The sequence below is a fragment of the Mus musculus genome, chromosome 8 (genome assembly GCF_000001635.26).
Source record: "Mus musculus strain C57BL/6J chromosome 8, GRCm38.p6 C57BL/6J".
NCBI classification, from domain to species: domain Eukaryota; kingdom Metazoa; phylum Chordata; class Mammalia; order Rodentia; family Muridae; genus Mus; species Mus musculus.
Genome location: NC_000074.6, coordinates 128770819 through 128772000, shown reverse-complemented (window position 1 = coordinate 128772000; position 1182 = coordinate 128770819). Strand labels below are relative to the sequence as shown.

Below are 1182 nucleotides of genomic sequence, written 5' to 3'. Positions count from 1 at the left end.
GGTGAGGCTGTAGGAGGGCATCTCTCCTTTGCCCAAACTCGCCACATTTGGGGCCATCTCTCCCATGCTCACATCATCACACCAACCGACACTACAGTCAGCTCTACTGTGCTGACAGGCAAGATACAAGGCCTGCTCTCCCAAGTTGCTGCAGCCCTTGAGGGGCAGGAACAGACCTCCTGATATGGTGGCCCCAGGGCCAGCTCTCCCATAAAGTCCAGGCAAGGAATAGGGCACAGCCTTCAGACATCAACATATTCCCAACCATCAACAAAACCTAGAGACACCTGCCTGGCCTTTGGTGCTAACAGTGCCCTGCTGCTGCAGGGACCAAGATGTGCCCACCAGTGGCAACACAGGACAGGACCCTGCCATGGTTCCAGGTGGCATCACCAGCTATTCACATTGGGCTATTCCTCACTACCCTTAAGTGTCGAGTTCTGCCTCTTCATTGTGCCCTCATCCTTCTGTTTCTTTTTCTCTTCCATTTTTCCACCACTCACTTGCTTCTCTTAGTGATGCCCAGGGTCTCTGAGTGTTTAGGGTCATCTGAGGAGTGATCTCAGCAATGCTTTCCTCCACATATGCATTATGGCTCCAGGCAGGGGTCATCTCAGACATGGCCTGCCCACCCCCAGGCCTGTGCAGTACCATACTGATGGTCATCTCAGGCTAGCTTCCTGTCCACGGGCCTGCACAGGACCTTAGCCTACTAATAATTCAGTTTTAACAGGTCAGAACACCGAGTGTAGACATATCAACTCTCCTCTCTACTACCTACTAAAGTACATATAACACAGCAGTCATATCTGCAACACCTCTAGAAGAAGCACAGTAAGGCTTTTATAGCAATGACCTCAGTCCTGGTGCAAAATTTTATCGCACTTTCCTGCTGCTATAATAAAATCTCTCAACAAGAGCAATTTAAGGTAGAAAGAGTACATTTGTTTATATTGGCTCACAGTTCAACTATACAGACCATCATGAAGGGCAAATCAAGATGGCAGTAGTATATGAAGCTGCATCCAGAATCACAAAAATTGATGAGTACACTGTGCTGCTCAGTTCCTTCCTCCACTTTTGCAGTCCAACCCAGGTAAAGCTGCTACCCACAGTGGGTGACTATCTCATCTTAACTATGTAATCAAGATAATCCCCCACAATCAAGGCAAGAGGCCTACC

At 48.6% G+C, this 1182-nt stretch overlaps 1 non-coding gene across 1 annotated transcript; it reads right to left on the bottom strand.

Moving 5' to 3' along the window:
- Positions 1 to 704: 704 nt before the first annotated feature.
- Gm26100 lies at positions 705 to 831 on the bottom strand. Its single transcript, XR_003947716.1, has one exon. It is a non-coding gene; the product is annotated as a small nucleolar RNA SNORA17 (small nucleolar RNA).
- Between the last annotated feature and the right edge of the window lie 351 nt (positions 832 to 1182).